This window comes from Symphalangus syndactylus, chromosome 1 (genome assembly GCF_028878055.3).
Source record: "Symphalangus syndactylus isolate Jambi chromosome 1, NHGRI_mSymSyn1-v2.1_pri, whole genome shotgun sequence".
Taxonomy (NCBI): domain Eukaryota; kingdom Metazoa; phylum Chordata; class Mammalia; order Primates; family Hylobatidae; genus Symphalangus; species Symphalangus syndactylus.
The window spans coordinates 5,234,736-5,256,350 of NC_072423.2; positions in this window are offsets into that span (position 1 = coordinate 5,234,736).

Below are 21,615 nucleotides of genomic sequence, written 5' to 3' on the forward strand. Positions count from 1 at the left end.
AAGTATGGTTTAACTCTGTTAGCTGAGTGCACAGATCAGAAAGAAGTTTCACCGACTGATTCTGTGTAGTTTATATTTGAAGACATTCCTTTTTGCACTATTTCCCTCTTAGCGCTCCGAATCTCCACTTGCATTTTCTACAAAAAGAGTGTTTCATAACTGCTCAATCAAAAATATGTTTTATCTCTGTTAACTGAATTTACAGATCAGAAATAAGTTTCACAGAATGCATCTGTGTAGTTTTTATTTGAAGATATTCTTTTTCCCAATGTAGGACTCTCAGCGCTTAGCATGTCCAATTGCAGTTTCTACAGAAAGAGTGTTTCAGAACGGCTCAATCAAAAGTAAGGTTCAACTCTGTTAGTTGAATGCACAGAACAGAAAGAATTTTCACAGAATGCTACTGTGTAGTTTATATTTGAATATACTCCTTTTTCCACTATTACCCTCTTAGCGCTCCGAATGTCCACTTGCATTTTCTACAGAAAGAGTGTTCAGAACTGCGCAACCAAAAGTATGGTTTAACTCTGTTAGCTTAATGAACATATCCGAAATAAGTTTCACACAATGCTTCTGTGTAGTTTTTATTTGAAGATATTATTTTTCCCAATAGAGGCCTCTTAGCGCTCAGAATGTCCAATTGCAGTTTCTACAGAAAGAGTGTTTCAGAAAGGCTCAATCAAAAGTAAGGTTCAACTCTGTTAGTTGAATGCACAGAACAGAAAGAAGTTTCATACAATGCTTCTGTGTAGTTTATATTTGAACATATTCTTTTTTCCACTATTACCCACTTAGCGCTACGAATGTCCAGTTGCATTTTCTACAGACAGAGTGTTTCAAAACTGCTCAATCAAAAGTATGGTTTAACTCTGTTAGCTGAATGCACAGATCAGAAAGAAGTTTCACCGAATGATTCTGTGTAGTTTATATTTGAAGACATTCCTTTTTCCACTATTACCCTCTTAGCGCTCCGAATCTCCACTTGCATTTTCTACAAAGAGTGTTTCATAACTGCTCAATCAAAAATATGTTTTATCTCTGTCAACTGAATTTACAGATCAGAAATAAGTTTCACAGAATGCATCTGTGTAGTTTTTATTTGAAGATATTCTTTTTCCCAATGTAGGCCTCTTAGCGCTTAGCATGTCCAATTGCAGTTTCTACAGAAAGAGTGTTTCAGAACGGCTCAGTCAAAAGTAAGGTTCAACTCTGTTAGTTGAATGCACAGAACAGAAAGAATTTTCACAGAATGCTACTGTGTAGTTTATATTTGAATATATTCCTTTTTCCACTATTACCCTCTTAGCGCTCCGAATGTCCACTTGCATTTTCTGCAGAAAGAGTGTTCAGAACTGCGCAATCAAAAGTATGGTTTAACTCTGTTAGCTTAATGAACATATCAGAAATAAGTTTCAAACAATGCTTCTGTGTAGTTTTTATTTGAAGATATTATTTTTCCCAATTGAGTCCTCTTAGCGCTCAGAATGTCCAATTGCAGTTTCTACAGAAAGAGTGTTTCAAAAAGGCTCAATCAAAAGTAAGGTTCAACTCTGTTAGTTGAAAGCACAGAACAGAAAGAAGTTTCATACAATGCTTCTGTGTAGTTTATATTTGAACATATTCTTTTTTCCACTATTACCCACTTAGCGCTACGAATGTCCAGTTGCATTTTCTACAGACAGAGTGTTTCAAAACTGCTCAATCAAAAGTATGCTTTAACTCTGTTAGCTGAATGCTCAGATCAGAAAGAAGTTTCACAGAATGCTTCTGTGTAGTTTATATTTGAATATATTCCTTTTTCCACTACTACTCTCTTAGCGCTCCAAATGTCCAGTTGCATTTTCTACAGAAAGAGTGTTCAGATCTGCTTAATCAAAAGTATGGTTTAACTCTGTTAGCTGAATGCACAGATCAGAAAGAAGTTTCACAGAATGATTCTGTGTAGTTTATATTTGGAGACATTCCTTTTTCCACTATTACCCTCTTAGCGCTCCGAATCTCCACTTGCATTTTCTACAGAAAGAGTGTTTAAGAACGGCTCAATCAAAACTAAGGTTCAACTCTTTTAGTTGAACAAACAGAACAGAAAGAAGTTTCACACAATTCTTCTGTGTAGTTTTTATTTGTAGACATTCTTTTTCCCAATATAGGCCTCTTAGCGCTCAGAATGTCCAATTGCAGTTTCTACAGAAAGAGTGTTTCAGAATGGCTGAATCAAAAGTAAGGTTCAACTCTGTTAGTTGAATGCACAGAACAGAAAGAAGTTTCATACAATGCTTCTGTGTAGTTTATATTTGAACATATTCTTTTTCCACTATTACCCACTTAGCGCTACGAATGTCCAGTTGCATTTTCTACAGACAGAGTGTTTCAAAACTGCTCAATCAAAAGTATGGTTTAACTCTGTTAGCTGAATGCTCAGATCAGAAAGAAGTTTCACAGAATGCTTCTGTGTAGTTTATATTTGAATATATTCCTTTTTCCACTAGTACTCTCTTAGCGCTCCAAATGTCCAGTTGCATTTTCTACAGAAAGAGTGTTCAGATCTGCTCAACCAAAAGTACGGTTTAACTCTGTTAGCTGAATGCACAGATCAGAAAGAAGTTTCACAGAATGATTCTGTGTAGTTTATATTTGGAGACATTCCTTTTTCCACTATTACCCTCTTAGCGCTCCGAATCTCCACTTGCATTTTCTACAGAAAGAGTGTTTCAGAACGGCTCAATCAAAACTAAGGTTCAACTCTTTTAGTTGAACAAACAGAACAGAAAGATGTTTCACACAATTCTTCCGTGTTGTTTTTATTTGTAGACATTCTTTTTCGCAATATAGGCCTCTTAGCGCTCAGAATGTCCAATTGCAGTTTCTACAGAAAGAGTGTTTCACAACGGCTCAATCAAAAGTAAGGTTCAACTCTGTTAGTTGAATGCACAGAACAGAAAGAAGTTTCATACAATGCTTCTGTGTAGTTTATATTTGAACATATTCTTTTTTCCACTATTACCCACTTAGCGCTACGAATGTCCAGTTGCATTTTGTAGAGACAGAGTGTTTCAAAACTGCTCAATCAAAAGTATGGTTTAACTCTGTTAGCTGAATGCTCAGATCAGAAAGAAGTTTAACAGAATGCTACTGGGTAGTTTATATTTGAATATATTCCTTTTTCCACTACTACTCTCTTAGCGCTCCAAACGTCCAGTTGCATTTTCTACAGAAAGAGTGTTCAGATCTGCTCAATCAAAAGTATGGTTTAACTCTGTTAGCTGAGTGCACAGATCAGAAAGAAGTTTCACCGACTGATTCTGTGTAGTTTATATTTGAAGACATTCCTTTTTCCACTATTACCCTCTTAGCGCTCCGAATCTCCACTTGCATTTTCTACAAAAAGAGTGTTTCATAACTGCTCAATCAAAAATATGTTTTATCTCTGTTAACTGAATTTACAGATCAGAAATAAGTTTCACAGAATGCATCTGTGTAGTTTTTATTTGAAGATATTCTTTTTCCCAATGTAGGACTCTCAGCGCTTAGCATGTCCAATTGCAGTTTCTACAGAAAGAGTGTTTCAGAACGGCTCAATCAAAAGTAAGGTTCAACTCTGTTAGTTGAATGCACAGAACAGAAAGAATTTTCACAGAATGCTACTGTGTAGTTTATATTTGAATATATTCCTTTTTCCACTATTACCCTCTTAGCGCTCCGAATGTCCACTTGCATTTTCTACAGAAAGAGTTTTCAGAACTGCGCAACCAAAAGTATGGTTTAACTCTGTTAGCTTAATGAACATATCCGAAATAAGTTTCACACAATGCTTCTGTGTAGTTTTTATTTGAAGATATTATTTTTCCCAATAGAGGCCTCTTAGCGCTCAGAATGTCCAATTGCAGTTTCTACAGAAAGAGTGTTTCAGAAAGGCTCAATCAAAAGTAAGGTTCAACTCTGTTAGTTGAATGCACAGAACAGAAAGAAGTTTCATACAATGCTTCTGTGTAGTTTATATTTGAACATATTCTTTTTTCCACTATTACCCACTTAGCGCTACGAATGTCCAGTTGCATTTTCTACAGACAGAGTGTTTCAAAACTGCTCAATCAAAAGTATGGTTTAACTCTGTTAGCTGAATGCACAGATCAGAAAGAAGTTTCACCGAATGATTCTGTGTAGTTTATATTTGAAGACATTCCTTTTTCCACTATTAACCTCTTAGCGCTCCGAATCTCCACTTGCATTTTCTACAAAAAGAGTGTTTCATAACTGCTCAATCAAAAATATGTTTTATCTCTGTCAACTGAATTTACAGATCAGAAATAAGTTTCACAGAATGCATCTGTGTAGTTTTTATTTGAAGATATTCTTTTTCCCAATGTAGGCCTCTTAGCGCTTAGCATGTCCAATTGCAGTTTCTACAGAAAGAGTGTTTCAGAACGGCTCAGTCAAAAGTAAGGTTCAACTCTGTTAGTTGAATGCACAGAACAAAAAGAATTTTCACAGAATGCTACTGTGTAGTTTATATTTGAATATATTCCTTTTTCCACTATTACCCTCTTAGCGCTCCGAATGTCCACTTGCATTTTCTACAGAAAGAGTGTTCAGAACTGCGCAATCAAAAGTATGGTTTAACTCTGTTAGCTTAATGAACATATCAGAAATAAGTTTCAAACAATGCTTCTGTGTAGTTTTTATTTGAAGATATTATTTTTCCCAATTGAGTCCTCTTAGCGCTCAGAATGTCCAATTGCAGTTTCTACAGAAAGAGTGTTTCAAAAAGGCTCAATCAAAAGTAAGGTTCAACTCTGTTAGTTGAATGCACAGAACAGAAAGAAGTTTCATACAATGCTTCTGTGTAGTTTATATTTGAACATATTCTTTTTCCACTATTACCCACTTAGCGCTACGAATGTCCAGTTGCATTTTCTACAGACAGAGTGTTTCAAAACTGCTCAATCAAAAGTATGGTTTAACTCTGTTAGCTGAATGCTCAGATCAGAAAGAAGTTTCACAGAATGCTTCTGTGTAGTTTATATTTGAATATATTCCTTTTTCCACTAGTACTCTCTTAGCGCTCCAAATGTCCAGTTGCATTTTCTACAGAAAGAGTGTTCAGATCTGCTCAACCAAAAGTACGGTTTAACTCTGTTAGCTGAATGCACAGATCAGAAAGAAGTTTCACAGAATGATTCTGTGTAGTTTATATTTGGAGACATTCCTTTTTCCACTATTACCCTCTTAGCGCTCCGAATCTCCACTTGCATTTTCTACAGAAAGAGTGTTTCAGAACGGCTCAATCAAAACTAAGGTTCAACTCTTTTAGTTGAACAAACAGAACAGAAAGATGTTTCACACAATTCTTCCGTGTTGTTTTTATTTGTAGACATTCTTTTTCGCAATATAGGCCTCTTAGCGCTCAGAATGTCCAATTGCAGTTTCTACAGAAAGAGTGTTTCACAACGGCTCAATCAAAAGTAAGGTTCAACTCTGTTAGTTGAATGCACAGAACAGAAAGAAGTTTCATACAATGCTTCTGTGTAGTTTATATTTGAACATATTCTTTTTTCCACTATTACCCACTTAGCGCTACGAATGTCCAGTTGCATTTTCTAGAGACAGAGTGTTTCAAAACTGCTCAATCAAAAGTATGGTTTAACTCTGTTAGCTGAATGCTCAGATCAGAAAGAAGTTTAACAGAATGCTACTGGGTAGTTTATATTTGAATATATTCCTTTTTCCACTACTACTCTCTTAGCGCTCCAAACGTCCAGTTGCATTTTCTACAGAAAGAGTGTTCAGATCTGCTCAATCAAAAGTATGGTTTAACTCTGTTAGCTGAGTGCACAGATCAGAAAGAAGTTTCACCGACTGATTCTGTGTAGTTTATATTTGAAGACATTCCTTTTTGCACTATTTCCCTCTTAGCGCTCCGAATCTCCACTTGCATTTTCTACAAAAAGAGTGTTTCATAACTGCTCAATCAAAAATATGTTTTATCTCTGTTAACTGAATTTACAGATCAGAAATAAGTTTCACAGAATGCATCTGTGTAGTTTTTATTTGAAGATATTCTTTTTCCCAATGTAGGACTCTCAGCGCTTAGCATGTCCAATTGCAGTTTCTACAGAAAGAGTGTTTCAGAACGGCTCAATCAAAAGTAAGGTTCAACTCTGTTAGTTGAATGCACAGAACAGAAAGAATTTTCACAGAATGCTACTGTGTAGTTTATATTTGAATATATTCCTTTTTCCACTATTACCCTCTTAGCGCTCCGAATGTCCACTTGCATTTTCTACAGAAAGAGTTTTCAGAACTGCGCAACCAAAAGTATGGTTTAACTCTGTTAGCTTAATGAACATATCCGAAATAAGTTTCACACAATGCTTCTGTGTAGTTTTTATTTGAAGATATTATTTTTCCCAATAGAGGCCTCTTAGCGCTCAGAATGTCCAATTGCAGTTTCTACAGAAAGAGTGTTTCAGAAAGGCTCAATCAAAAGTAAGGTTCAACTCTGTTAGTTGAATGCACAGAACAGAAAGAAGTTTCATACAATGCTTCTGTGTAGTTTATATTTGAACATATTCTTTTTTCCACTATTACCCACTTAGCGCTACGAATGTCCAGTTGCATTTTCTACAGACAGAGTGTTTCAAAACTGCTCAATCAAAAGTATGGTTTAACTCTGTTAGCTGAATGCACAGATCAGAAAGAAGTTTCACCGAATGATTCTGTGTAGTTTATATTTGAAGACATTCCTTTTTCCACTATTAACCTCTTAGCGCTCCGAATCTCCACTTGCATTTTCTACAAAAAGAGTGTTTCATAACTGCTCAATCAAAAATATGTTTTATCTCTGTCAACTGAATTTACAGATCAGAAATAAGTTTCACAGAATGCATCTGTGTAGTTTTTATTTGAAGATATTCTTTTTCCCAATGTAGGCCTCTTAGCGCTTAGCATGTCCAATTGCAGTTTCTACAGAAAGAGTGTTTCAGAACGGCTCAGTCAAAAGTAAGGTTCAACTCTGTTAGTTGAATGCACAGAACAAAAAGAATTTTCACAGAATGCTACTGTGTAGTTTATATTTGAATATATTCCTTTTTCCACTATTACCCTCTTAGCGCTCTGAATGTCCACTTGCATTTTCTACAGAAAGAGTGTTCAGAACTGCGCAATCAAAAGTATGGTTTAACTCTGTTAGCTTAATGAACATATCAGAAATAAGTTTCAAACAATGCTTCTGTGTAGTTTTTATTTGAAGATATTATTTTTCCCAATTGAGTCCTCTTAGCGCTCAGAATGTCCAATTGCAGTTTCTACAGAAAGAGTGTTTCAAAAAGGCTCAATCAAAAGTAAGGTTCAACTCTGTTAGTTGAATGCACAGAACAGAAAGAAGTTTCATACAATGCTTCTGTGTAGTTTATATTTGAACATATTCTTTTTTCCACTATTACCCACTTAGCGCTACGAATGTCCAGTTGCATTTTCTACAGACAGAGTGTTTCAAAACTGCTCAATCAAAAGTATGCTTTAACTCTGTTAGCTGAATGCTCAGATCAGAAAGAAGTTTCACAGAATGCTTCTGTGTAGTTTATATTTGAATATATTCCTTTTTCCACTACTACTCTCTTAGCGCTCCAAATGTCCAGTTGCATTTTCTACAGAAAGAGTGTTCAGATCTGCTCAATCAAAAGTATGGTTTAACTCTGTTAGCTGAATGCACAGATCAGAAAGAAGTTTCACAGAATGATTCTGTGTAGTTTATATTTGGAGACATTCCTTTTTCCACTATTACCCTCTTAGCGCTCCGAATCTCCACTTGCATTTTCTACAGAAAGACTGTTTAAGAACGGCTCAATCAAAACTAAGGTTCAACTCTTTTAGTTGAACAAACAGAACAGAAAGAAGTTTCACACAATTCTTCTGTGTAGTTTTTATTTGTAGACATTCTTTTTCCCAATATAGGCCTCCTAGCGCTCAGAATGTCCAATTGCAGTTTCTACAGAAAGAGGGTTTCAGAACGGCTCAATCAAAAGTAAGGTTCAACTCTGTTAGTTGAATGCACAGAACAGAAAGAAGTTTCATACAATGCTTCTGTGTAGTTTATATTTGAACATATTCTTTTTTCCACTATTACCCACTTAGCGCTACGAATGTCCAGTTGCGTTTTCTACAGACAGAGTGTTTCAAAACTGCTCAATCAAAAGTATGGTTTAACTCTGTTAGCTTAATGCTCAGATCAGAAAGAAGTTTCACAGAATGCTTCTGTGTAGTTTATATTTGAATATATTCCTTTTTCCACTACTACGCTCTTAGCGCTCCAAATGTCCAGTTGCATTTTCTACAGAAAGAGTGTTCAGATCTGCTCAATCAAAAGTATGGTTTAACTCTGTTAGCTGCATGCACAGATCAGAAAGAAGTTTCACCGAATGATTCTGTGTAGTTTATATTTGAAGACATTCCTTTTTCCACTATTACCCACTTAGCGCTCCGAATCTCCACTTGCATTTTCTACAAAAAGAGTGTTTCATAACTGCTCAATCAAAAATATGTTTTATCTCTGTTAACTGAATTTACAGATCAGAAATAAGTTTCACAGAATGCATCTGTGTAGTTTTTATTTGAAGATATTCTTTTTCCCAATGTAGGCCTCTTAGCGCTTAGCATGTCCAATTGCAGTTTCTACAGAAAGAGTGTTTCAGAACGGCTCAATCAAAAGTAAGGTTCAACTCTGTTAGTTGAATGCACAGAACAGAAAGAATTTTCACAGAATGCTACTGTGTAGTTTATATTTGAATATATTCCTTTTTGCACTATTACCCTCTTAGCGCTCCGAATGTCCACTTGCATTTTCTACAGAAAGAGTGTTCAGAACTGCGCAATCAAAAGTATGGTTTAACTCTGTTAGCTTAATGAACATATCAGAAATAAGTTTCACACAATGCTTCTGTGTAGTTTTTATTTGAAGATATTATTTTTCCCAATAGAGGCCTCTTAGCGCTCAGAATGTCCAATTGCAGTTTCTACAGAAAGAGTGTTTCAGAAAGGCTCAATCAAAAGTAAGGTTCAACTCTGTTAGTTGAATGCACAGAACAGAAAGAAGTTTCATGCAATGGTGCTGTGTAGTTTATATTTGAACATATTCTTTTTTCCACTATTACCCACTTAGCGCTACGAATGTCCACTTGCATTTTCTACAGACAGAGTGTTTCAAAACTGCTCAATCAAAAGTATGGTTTAACTCTGTTAGCTGAATGCTCAGATCAGAAAGAAGTTTCACAGAATGCTTCTGTGTAGTTTATATTTGACTATATTCCTTTTTCCACTACTACGCTCTTAGCGCTCCAAATGTCCAGTTGCATTTTCTACAGAAAGAGTGTTCAGATCTGCTCAATCAAAAGTATGGTTTAACTCTGTTAGCTGAATGCATAGATCAGAAAGAAGTTTCACAGAATGATTCTGTGTAGTTTATATATGGAGACATTCCTTTTTCCACTATTACCCTCTTAGCGCTCCGAATCTCCACCTGCATTTTCTACAGAAAGAGTGTTTCAGAACGGCTCAATCAAAACTAAGGTTCAACTAGTTTAGTTGAACAAACAGAACAGAAAAAAGTTTCACACAATTCTTCTGTGTAGTTTTTATTTGTAGACATTCTTTTTCCCAATATAGGCCTCCTAGCGCTCAGAATGTCCAATTGCAGTTTCTACAGAAAGAGTGTTTCAGAAGGGCTCAATCAAAAGTAAGGTTCAACTCTGTTAGTTGAATGCAAATAACAGAAAGAAGTTTCATACTATGCTTCTGTGTAGTTTCTATTTGAACATATACTTTTTTCCACTATTACCCACTTAGCGCTACGAATGTCCAGTTGCATTTTCTACAGACAGAGTGTTTCAAAACTGCTCAATCAAAAGTATGGTTTAACTCTGTTAGCTGAATGCTCAGATCAGAAAGAAGTTTCACAGAATGCTTCTGTGTAGTTTATATTTGAATATATTCCTTTTTCCACTACTACGCTCTTAGCGCTCCAAATGTCCAGTTGCATTTTCTACAGAAAGAGTGTTCAGATCTGCTCAATCAAAAATATGGTTTAACTCTGTTAGCTGAATGCACAGATCAGAAAGAAGTTTCACCGAATGATTCTGTGTAGTTTATATTTGAAGACATTCCTTTTTCCACTATTACCCTCTTAGCGCTCCGAATCTCCACTTGCATTTTCTACAAAAAGAGTGTTTCATAACTGCTCAATCAAAAATATGTTTTATCTCTGTTAACTGAATTTACAGATCAGAAATAAGTTTCACAGAATGCATCTGTGTAGTTTTTATCTGAAGATATTCTTTTTCCCAATGTAGGCCTCTTAGCGCTTAGCATGTCCAATTGCAGTTTCTACAGAAAGAGTGTTTCAGAACGGCTCAATCAAAAGTAAGGTTCAACTCTGTTAGTTGAATGCACAGAACAGAAAGAATTTTCACAGAATGCTACTGTGTAGTTTATATTTGAATATGTTCCTTTTTCCACTATTACCCTCTTAGCGCTCCGAATGTCCACTTGCATTTTCTACAGAAAGAGTGTTCAGAACTGCGCAATCAAAAGTATGGTTTAACTCTGTTAGCTTAATGAACATATCAGAAATAAGTTTCACACAATGCTTCTGTGTAGTTTTTATTTGAAGATATTATTTTTCCCAATAGAGGCCTCTTAGCGCTCAGAATGTCCAATTGCAGTTTCTACAGAAAGAGTGTTTCAGAAAGGCTCAATCATAAGTAAGGTTCAACTCTGTTAGTTGAATGCACAGAACAGAAAGAAGTTTCATACAATGCTTCTGTGTAGTTTATATCTGAACATATTCTTTTTTCCACTATTAAACACTTAGCGCTACGAATGTCCAGTTGCATTTTCTACAGACAGAGTGTTTCAAAACTGCTCAATCAAAAGTATGGTTTAACTCTGTTAGCTGAATTCTCAGATCAGAAAGATGTTTCACAGAATGCTTCTGTGTAGTTTATATTTGAATATATTCCTTTTTCCACTACTACTCTCTTAGCGCTCCAAATGTCCAGTTGCATTTTCTACAGAAAGAGTGTTCAGATCTGCTCAATCAAAAGTATGGTTTAACTCTGTTAGCTGAATGCACAGATCAGAAAGAAGTTTCACAGAATGATTCTGTGTAGTTTATATTTGGAGACATTCCTTTTTCCACTATTACCCTCTTAGCGCTCCGAATCTCCACTTGCATTTTCTACAGAAAGAGTGCTTCAGAACGGCTCAATCAAAACTAAGGTTCAACTCTTTTAGTTGAACAAACAGAACAGAAAGAAGTTTCACACAATTCTTCTGTGTAGTTTTTATTTGTAGACATTCTTTTTCCCAATATAGGCCTCCTAGCGCTCAGAATGTCCAATTGCAGTTTCTACAGAAAGATTGTTTCAGAACGGCTCAATCAAAAGTAAGGTTCAACTCTGTTAGTTGAATGCACAGAACAGAAAGAAGTTTCATACAATGCTTCTGTGTAGTTTATATTTGAACATATTCTTTTTTCCACTATTACCCACTTAGCGCTACGAATGTCCATTTGCATTTTCTAGAGACAGAGTGTTTCATAACTGCTCAATCAAAAGTATGGTTTAACTCTGTTAGCTGAACGCTCAGATCAGAAAGAAGTTTCACAGAATGCTTCTGTGTAGTTTATATTTGAATATATTCCTTTTTCCACTACTACGCTCTTAGCGCTCCAAATGTCCAGTTGCATTTTCTACAGAAAGAGTGTTCAGATCTGCTCAATCAAAAGTATGGTTTAACTCTGTTAGCTGAATGCACAGATCAGAAAGAAGTTTCACCGAATGATTCTGTGTAGTTTATATTTGAAGACATTCCTTTATCCACTATTACCCTCTTAGCGCTCCGAATCTCCACTTGCATTTTCTACAAAAAGAGTGTTTCATAACTGCTCAATCAAAAATATGTTTTATCTCTGTTAACTGAATTTACAGATCAGAAATAAGTTTCACAGAATGCATCTGTGTAGTTTAAATTTGAAGATATTTTTTTCCCAATGTAGGCCTCTTAGCGCTTAGCATGTCCAATTGCAGTTTCTACAGAAAGAGTGTTTCAGAACGGCTCAATCAAAAGTAAGGTTCAACTCTGTTAGTTGAATGCACAGAACAGAAAGAATTTTCACAGAATGCTACTGTGTAGTTTATATTTGAATATATTCCTTTTTCCACTATTACCCTCTTAGCGCTCCGAATGTCCACTTGCATTTTCTACAGAAAGAGTGTTCAGAACTGCGCAATCAAAAGTATGGTTTAACTCTGTTAGCTTAATGAACATATCAGAAATAAGTTTCACACAATGCTTCTGTGTAGTTTTTATTTGAAGATATTATTTTTCCCAATAGAGGCCTCTTAGCGCTCAGAATGTCCAATTGCAGTTTCTACAGAAAGAGTGTTTCAGAAAGGCTCAATCATAAGTAAGGTTCAACTCTGTTAGTTGAATGCACAGAACAGAAAGAAGTTTCATACAATGCTTCTGTGTAGTTTATATCTGAACATATTCTTTTTTCCACTATTAAACACTTAGCGCTACGAATGTCTAGTTGCATTTTCTACAGACAGAGTGTTTCAAAACTGCTCAATCAAAAGTATGGTTTAACTCTGTTAGCTGAATGTTCAGATCAGAAAGATGTTTCACAGAATGCTTCTGTGTAGTTTATATTTGAATATATTCCTTTTTCCACTACTACTCTCTTAGCGCTCCAAATGTCCAGTTGCATTTTCTACAGAAAGGGTGTTCAGATCTGCTCAATCAAAAGTATGGTTTAACTCTGTTAGCTGAATGCACAGATCAGAAAGAAGTTTCACAGAATGATTCTGTGTAGTTTATATTTGGAGACATTCCTTTTTCCACTATTACCCTCTTAGCGCTCCGAATCTCCACTTGCATTTTCTACAGAAAGAGTGTTTCAGAACGGCTCAATCAAAACTAAGGTTCAACTCTTTTAGTTGAACAAACAGAACAGAAAGAAGTTTCACACAATTCTTCTGTGTAGTTTTTATTTGTAGACATTTTTTTCCCAATATAGGCCTCCTAGCGCTCAGAATGTCCAATTGCAGTTTCTACAGAAAGATTGTTTCAGAACGGCTCAATCAAAAGTAAGGTTCAACTCTGTTAGTTGAATGCACAGAACAGAAAGAAGTTTCATACAATGCTTCTGTGTAGTTTATATTTGAACATATTCTTTTTTCCACTATTACCCACTTAGCGCTACGAATGTCCACTTGCATTTTCTAGAGACAGAGTGTTTCATAACTGCTCAATCAAAAGTATGCTTTAACTCTGTTAGCTGAATGCTCAGATCAGAAAGAAGTTTCACAGAATGCTTCTGTGTAGTTTATATTTGAATATATTCCTTTTTCCACTACTACGCTCTTAGCGCTCCAAATGTCCAGTTGCATTTTCTACAGAAAGAGTGTTCAGATCTGCTCAATCAAAAGTATGGTTTAACTCTGTTAGCTGAATGCACAGATCAGAAAGAAGTTTCACCGAATGATTCTGTGTAGTTTATATTTGAAGACATTCCTTTTTCCACTATTACCCACTTAGCGCTCCGAATCTCCACTTGCATTTTCTACAAAAAGAGTGTTTCATAACTGCTCAATCAAAAATATGTTTTATCTCTGTTAACTGAATTTACAGATCAGAAATAAGTTTCACAGAATGCATCTGTGTAGTTTAAATTTGAAGATATTTTTTTCCCAATGTAGGCCTCTTAGCGCTTAGCATGTCCAATTGCAGTTTCTACAGAAAGAGTGTTTCAGAACGGCTCAATCAAAAGTAAGGTTCAACTCTGTTAGTTGAATGCACAGAACAGAAAGAATTTTCACAGAATGCTACTGTGTAGTTTATATTTGAATATATTCCTTTTTCCACTATTACCCTCTTAGCGCTCCGAATGTCCACTTGCATTTTCTACAGAAAGAGTGTTCAGAACTGCGCAATCAAAAGTATGGTTTAACTCTGTTAGCTTAATGAACATATCAGAAATAAGTTTCAAACAATGCTTCTGTGTAGTTTTTATTTGAAGATATTATTTTTCCCAATTGAGTCCTCTTAGCGCTCAGAATGTCCAATTGCAGTTTCTACAGAAAGAGTGTTTCAAAAAGGCTCAATCAAAAGTAAGGTTCAACTCTGTTAGTTGAATGCACAGAACAGAAAGAAGTTTCATACAATGCTTCTGTGTAGTTTATATTTGAACATATTCTTTTTTCCACTATTACCCACTTAGCGCTACGAATGTCCAGTTGCATTTTCTACAGACAGAGTGTTTCAAAACTGCTCAATCAAAAGTATGCTTTAACTCTGTTAGCTGAATGCTCAGATCAGAAAGAAGTTTCACAGAATGCTTCTGTGTAGTTTATATTTGAATATATTCCTTTTTCCACTACTACTCTCTTAGCGCTCCAAATGTCCAGTTGCATTTTCTACAGAAAGAGTGTTCAGATCTGCTCAATCAAAAGTATGTTTTAACTCTGTTAGCTGAATGCACAGATCAGAAAGAAGTTTCACAGAATGATTCTGTGTAGTTTATATTTGGAGACATTCCTTTTTCCACTATTACCCTCTTAGCGCTCCGAATCTCCACTTGCATTTTCTACAGAAAGAGTGTTTAAGAACGGCTCAATCAAAACTAAGGTTCAACTCTTTTAGTTGAACAAACAGAACAGAAAGAAGTTTCACACAATTCTTCTGTGTAGTTTTTATTTGTAGACATTCTTTTTCCCAATATAGGCCTCCTAGTGCTCAGAATGTCCAATTGCAGTTTCTACAGAAAGAGGGTTTCAGAACGGCTCAATCAAAAGTAAGGTTCAACTCTGTTAGTTGAATGCACAGAACAGAAAGAAGTTTCATACAATGCTTCTGTGTAGTTTATATTTGAACATATTCTTTTTTCCACTATTACCCACTTAGCGCTACGAATGTCCAGTTGCGTTTTCTACAGACAGAGTGTTTCAAAACTGCTCAATCAAAAGTATGGTTTAACTCTGTTAGCTTAATGCTCAGATCAGAAAGAAGTTTCACAGAATGCTTCTGTGTAGTTTATATTTGAATATATTCCTTTTTCCACTACTACGCTCTTAGCGCTCCAAATGTCCAGTTGCATTTTCTACAGAAAGAGTGTTCAGATCTGCTCAATCAAAAGTATGGTTTAACTCTGTTAGCTGCATGCACAGATCAGAAAGAAGTTTCACCGAATGATTCTGTGTAGTTTATATTTGAAGACATTCCTTTTTCCACTATTACCCACTTAGCGCTCCGAATCTCCACTTGCATTTTCTACAAAAAGAGTGTTTCATAACTGCTCAATCAAAAATATGTTTTATCTCTGTTAACTGAATTTACAGATCAGAAATAAGTTTCACAGAATGCATCTGTGTAGTTTTTATTTGAAGATATTCTTTTTCCCAATGTAGGCCTCTTAGCGCTTAGCATGTCCAATTGCAGTTTCTACAGAAAGAGTGTTTCAGAACGGCTCAATCAAAAGTAAGGTTCAACTCTGTTAGTTGAATGCACAGAACAGAAAGAATTTTCACAGAATGCTACTGTGTAGTTTATATTTGAATATATTCCTTTTTGCACTATTACCCTCTTAGCGCTCCGAATGTCCACTTGCATTTTCTACAGAAAGAGTGTTCAGAACTGCGCAATCAAAAGTATGGTTTAACTCTGTTAGCTTAATGAACATATCAGAAATAAGTTTCACACAATGCTTCTGTGTAGTTTTTATTTGAAGATATTATTTTTCCCAATAGAGGCCTCTTAGCGCTCAGAATGTCCAATTGCAGTTTCTACAGAAAGAGTGTTTCAGAAAGGCTCAATCAAAAGTAAGGTTCAACTCTGTTAGTTGAATGCACAGAACAGAAAGTAGTTTCATGCAATGGTGCTGTGTAGTTTATATTTGAACATATTCTTTTTTCCACTATTACCCACTTAGCGCTACGAATGTCCACTTGCATTTTCTACAGACAGAGTGTTTCAAAACTGCTCAATCAAAAGTATGGTTTAACTCTGTTAGCTGAATGCTCAGATCAGAAAGAAGTTTCACAGAATGCTTCTGTGTAGTTTATATTTGACTATATTCCTTTTTCCACTACTACGCTCTTAGCGCTCCAAATGTCCAGTTGCATTTTCTACAGAAAGAGTGTTCAGATCTGCTCAATAAAAAGTATGGTTTAACTCTGTTAGCTGAATGCATAGATCAGAAAGAAGTTTCACAGAATGATTCTGTGTAGTTTATATATGGAGACATTCCTTTTTCCACTATTACCCTCTTAGCGCTCCGAATCTCCACTTGCATTTTCTACAGAAAGAGTGTTTCAGAACGGCTCAATCAAAACTAAGGTTCAACTAGTTTAGTTGAACAAACAGAACAGAAAAAAGTTTCACACAATTCTTCTGTGTAGTTTTTATTTGTAGACATTCTTTTTCCCAATATAGGCCTCCTAGCGCTCAGAATGTCCAATTGCAGTTTCTACAGAAAGAGTGTTTCAGAAGGGCTCAATCAAAAGTAAGGTTCAACTCTGTTAGTTGAATGCAAATAACAGAAAGAAGTTTCATACAATGCTTCTGTGTAGTTTCTATTTGAACATATTCTTTTTTCCACTATTACCCACTTAGCGCTACGAATGTCCAGTTGCATTTTCTACAGACAGAGTGTTTCAAAACTGCTCAATCAAAAGTATGGTTTAACTCTGTTAGCTGAATGCTCAGATCAGAAAGAAGTTTCACAGAATGCTTCTGTGTAGTTTATATTTGAATATATTCCTTTTTCCACTACTACGCTCTTAGCGCTCCAAATGTCCAGTTGCATTTTCTACAGAAAGAGTGTTCAGATCTGCTCAATCAAAAATATGGTTTAACTCTGTTAGCTGAATGCACAGATCAGAAAGAAGTTTCACCGAATGATTCTGTGTAGTTTATATTTGAAGACATTCCTTTTTCCACTATTACCCTCTTAGCGCTCCGAATCTCCACTTGCATTTTCTACAAAAAGAGTGTTTCATAACTGCTCAATCAAAAATATGTTTTATCTCTGTTAACTGAATTTACAGATCAGAAATAAGTTTCACAGAATGCATCTGTGTAGTTTAAATTTGAAGATATTTTTTTCCCAATGTAGGCCTCTTAGCGCTTAGCATGTCCAATTGCAGTTTCTACAGAAAGAGTGTTTCAGAACGGCTCAATCAAAAGTAAGGTTCAACTCTGTTAGTTGAATGCACAGAACAGAAAGAATTTTCACAGAATGCTACTGTGTAGTTTATATTTGAATATATTCCTTTTTCCACTATTACCCTCTTAGCGCTCCGAATGTCCACTTGCATTTTCTACAGAAAGAGTGTTCAGAACTGCGCAATCAAAAGTATGGTTTAACTCTGTTAGCATAATGAACATATCAGAAATAAGTTTCACACAATGCTTCTGTGTAGTTTTTATTTGAAGATATTATTTTTCCCAATAGAGGCCTCTTAGCGCTCAGAATGTCCAATTGCAGTTTCTACAGAAAGAGTGTTTCAGAAAGGCTCAATCATAAGTAAGGTTCAACTCTGTTAGTTGAATGCACAGAACAGAAAGAAGTTTAATACAATGCCTCTGTGTAGTTTATATTTGAACATATTCTTTTTTCCACTATTAAACACTTAGCGCTACGAATGTCCAGTTGCATTTCCTACAGACAGAGTGTTTCAAAACTGCTCAATCAAAAGTATGGTTTAACTCTGTTAGCTGAATGCTCAGATCAGAAAGATGTTTCACAGAATGCTTCTGTGTAGTTTATATTTGAATATATTCCTTTTTCCACTACTACTCTCTTAGCGCTCCAAATGTCCAGTTGCATTTTCTACAGAAAGAGTGTTCAGATCTGCTCAATCAAAAGTATGGTTTAACTCTGTTAGCTGAATGCACAGATCAGAAAGAAGTTTCACAGAATGATTCTGTGTAGTTTATATTTGGAGACATTCCTTTTTCCACTATTACCCTCTTAGCGCTCCGAATCTCCACTTGCATTTTCTACAGAAAGAGTGTTTCAGAACGGCTCAATCAAAACTAAGGTTCAACTCTTTTAGTTGAACAAACAGAACAGAAAGAAGTTTCACACAATTCTTCTGTGTAGTTTTTATTTGTAGACATTCTTTTTCCCAATATAGGCCTCCTAGCGCTCAGAATGTCCAATTGCAGTTTCTACAGAAAGAGTGTTTCAGAACGGCTCAATCAAAAGTAAGGTTCAACTCTGTTAGTTGAATGCACAGAACAGAAAGGAGTTTCATACAATGCTTCTGTGTAGTTTCTATTTGAACATATTCTTTTTTCCACTATTACCCACTTAGCGCTACGAATGTCCAGTTGCATTTTCTAGAGACAGAGTGTTTCAAAACTGCTCAATCAAAAGTATGGTTTAACTCTGTTAGCTGAATGCTCAGATCAGAAAGAAGTTTCACAGAATGCTTCTGTGTAGTTTATATTTGAATATATTCCTTTTTCCACTACTACGCTCTTAGCGCTCCAAATGTCCAGTTGCATTTTCTACAGAAAGAGTGTTCAGATCTGCTCAATCAAAAGTATGGTTTAACTCTGTTAGCTGAATGCACAGATCAGAAAGAAGTTTCACCGAATGATTCTGTGTAGTTTATATTTGAAGACATTCCTTTTTCCACTATTACCCTCTTAGCGCTCCGAATCTCCACTTGCATTTTCTACAAAAAGAGTGTTTCATAACTGCTCAATCAAAAATATGTTTTATCTCTGTTAACTGAATTTACAGATCAGAAATAAGTTTCACAGAATGCATCTGTGTAGTTTTAATTTGAAGATATTTTTTTCCCAATGTAGGCCTCTTAGCGCTTAGCATGTCCAATTGCAGTTTCTACAGAAAGAGTGTTTCAGAACGGCTCAATCAAAAGTAAGGTTCAACTCTGTTAGTTGAATGCACAGAACAGAAAGAATTTTCACAGAATGCTACTGTGTAGTTTATATTTGAATATATTCCTTTTTCCACTATTACCCTCTTAGCGCTCCGAATGTCCACTTGCATTTTCTACAGAAAGAGTGTTCAGAACTGCGCAATCAAAAGTATGGTTTAACTCTGTTAGCTTAATGAACATATCAGAAATAAGTTTCACACAATGCTTCTGTGTAGTTTTTATTTGAAGATATTATTTTTCCCAATAGAGGCCTCTTAGCGCTCAGAATGTCCAATTGCAGTTTCTACAGAAAGAGTGTTTCAGAAAGGCTCAATCATAAGTAAGGTTCAACTCTGTTAGTTGAATGCACAGAACAGAAAGAAGTTTCATACAATGCTTCTGTGTAGTTTATATCTGAACATATTCTTTTTTCCACTATTAAACACTTAGCGCTACGAATGTCCAGTTGCATTTTCTACAGACAGAGTGTTTCAAAACTGCTCAATCAAAAGTATGGTTTAACTCTGTTAGCTGAATTCTCAGATCAGAAAGATGTTTCACAGAATGCTTCTGTGTAGTTTATATTTGAATATATTCCTTTTTCCACTACTACTCTCTTAGCGCTCCAAATGTCCAGTTGCATTTTCTACAGAAAGAGTGTTCAGATCTGCTCAATCAAAAGTATGGTTTAACTCTGTTAGCTGAATGCACAGATCAGAAAGAAGTTTCACAGAATGATTCTGTGTAGTTTATATTTGGAGACATTACTTTTTCCACTATTACCCTCTTAGCGCTCCGAATCTCCACTTGCATTTTCTACAGAAAGAGTGCTTCAGAACGGCTCAATCAAAACTAAGGTTCAACTCTTTTAGTTGAACAAACAGAACAAAAAGAAGTTTCACACAATTCTTCTGTGTAGTTTTTATTTGTAGACATTCTTTTTCCCAATATAGGCCTCCTAGCGCTCAGAATGTCCAATTGCAGTTTCTACAGAAAGATTGTTTCAGAACGGCTCAATCAAAAGTAAGGTTCAACTCTGTTAGTTTAATGCACAGAACAGAAAGAAGTTTCATACAATGCTTCTGTGTAGTTTATATTTGAACATATTCTTTTTTCCACTATTACCCACTTAGCGCTACGAATGTCCAGTTGCATTTTCTAGAGACAGAGTGTTTCATAACTGCTCAATCAAAAGTATGGTTTAACTCTGTTAGCTGAATGCTCAGATCAGAAAGAAGTTTCACAGAATGCTTCTGTGTAGTTTATATTTGAATATATTCCTTTTTCCACTACTACGCTCTTAGCGCTCAAAATGTCCAGTTGCATTTTCTACAGAAAGAGTGTTCAGATCTGCTCAATCAAAAGTATGGTTTAACTCTGTTAGCTGAATGCACAGATCAGAAAGAAGTTTCACCGAATGATTCTGTGTAGTTTATATTTGAAGACATTCCTTTTTCCACTATTACCCTCTTAGCGCTCCGAATCTCCACTTGCATTTTCTACAAAAAGAGTGTTTCATAACTGCTCAATCAAAAATATGTTTTATCTCTGTTAACTGAATTTACAGATCAGAAATAAGTTTCACAGAATGCATCTGTGTAGTTTAAATTTGAAGATATTTTTTTCCCAATGTAGGCCTCTTAGCGCTTAGCATGTCCAATTGCAGTTTCTACAGAAAGAGTGTTTCAGAACGGCTCAATCAAAAGTAAGGTTCAACTCTGTTAGTTGAATGCACAGAACAGAAAGAATTTTCACAGAATGCTACTGTGTAGTTTATATTTGAATATATTCCTTTTTCCACTATTACCCTCTTAGCGCTCCGAATGTCCACTTGCATTTTCTACAGAAAGAGTGTTCAGAACTGCGCAATCAAAAGTATGGTTTAACTCTGTTAGCATAATGAACATATCAGAAATAAGTTTCACACAATGCTTCTGTGTAGTTTTTATTTGAAGATATTATTTTTCCCAATAGAGGCCTCTTAGCGCTCAGAATGTCCAATTGCAGTTTCTACAGAAAGAGTGTTTCAGAAAGGCTCAATCATAAGTAAGGTTCAACTCTGTTAGTTGAATGCACAGAACAGAAAGAAGTTTAATACAATGCCTCTGTGTAGTTTATATTTGAACATATTCTTTTTTCCACTATTAAACACTTAGCGCTACGAATGTCCAGTTGCATTTCCTACAGACAGAGTGTTTCAAAACTGCTCAATCAAAAGTATGGTTTAACTCTGTTAGCTGAATGCTCAGATCAGAAAGATGTTTCACAGAATGCTTCTGTGTAGTTTATATTTGAATATATTCCTTTTTCCACTACTACTCTCTTAGCGCTCCAAATGTCCAGTTGCATTTTCTACAGAAAGAGTGTTCAGATCTGCTCAATCAAAAGTATGGTTTAACTCTGTTAGCTGAATGCACAGATCAGAAAGAAGTTTCACAGAATGATTCTGTGTAGTTTATATTTGGAGACATTCCTTTTTCCACTATTACCCTCTTAGCGCTCCGAATCTCCACTTGCATTTTCTACAGAAAGAGTGTTTCAGAACGGCTCAATCAAAACTAAGGTTCAACTCTTTTAGTTGAACAAACAGAACAGAAAGAAGTTTCACACAATTCTTCTGTGTAGTTTTTATTTGTAGACATTCTTTTTCCCAATATAGGCCTCCTAGCGC